This window comes from Eimeria mitis, genomic scaffold (assembly GCF_000499745.2).
Source record: "Eimeria mitis Houghton genomic scaffold, Emh_scaff5198, whole genome shotgun sequence".
In the NCBI taxonomy this organism is placed as follows: domain Eukaryota; phylum Apicomplexa; class Conoidasida; order Eucoccidiorida; family Eimeriidae; genus Eimeria; species Eimeria mitis.
The window spans coordinates 2516-3093 of record NW_013573489.1 but is presented as its reverse complement, the minus strand read 5'-3'; the positions used below and the strand labels follow the sequence as shown (position 1 = coordinate 3093).

Here is a 578-nt window from a genome sequence, read left to right as displayed (position 1 = left end):
GCTGCTGCTGCTGCTGCTGCTGCTGTTGCTGCTGCTGCTGTTGCTGCTGCTGCTGTTGCTGTTGTTGCTGTTGCTTTGGCAGCAACTGGTGCTGCGCTATGGCGGCTGCTGAAGCTGCAGCAGCAGCTTCCTACGACTGCAGCGTTGCTTGCTGCTGCTGCTGCTGCTGCTGCTGCTGCTGGGAGTTTTGTCGATGTTGCTGCGTGAGCTGTTTCTCCTGTGTCAGTTGTTGCTGCTGCTGCTGCGTCACCAGCTGCTGCTGCTGCTGCTGCTGCTGCTGCTGGGCCTTGTGGCTCCTTGGGCGAGCAGCAAAGACATCAGCAGACACCGCAAAGAGCCGCGCGAGATGCACGAGGAAGCAGCAGCACAGGCAGCAGACAAGCCCCAGCAGCACGAGTCGTTGCTGCGTCCCTGAGTGCATGCAGCAGCAGAAACAAACACGGCTGCTGCTGCTGCTGCTGCTGCTGCTGCTGCAGAAGCAGAAGCAACCGAAGGCGCTGCTGCTGCTGCCGAGAGCACTGCAGCAGCAGTTAGTGCAGCAACTGCAGCTGCTGCAGCAACAACACTCGCTGGTGCAG

The 578-nt window shown here is 60.6% G+C and overlaps 1 protein-coding gene across 1 annotated transcript in view; it reads left to right on the top strand.

Moving 5' to 3' along the window:
- The window catches only part of EMH_0080490 (uncharacterized protein), a gene marked incomplete at both ends in the record, with an annotated part of 1731 nt that overhangs the window by 619 nt on the left and 534 nt on the right, over window positions 1-578 (top strand). The gene's annotated exons all lie outside the window — the stretch shown is intronic.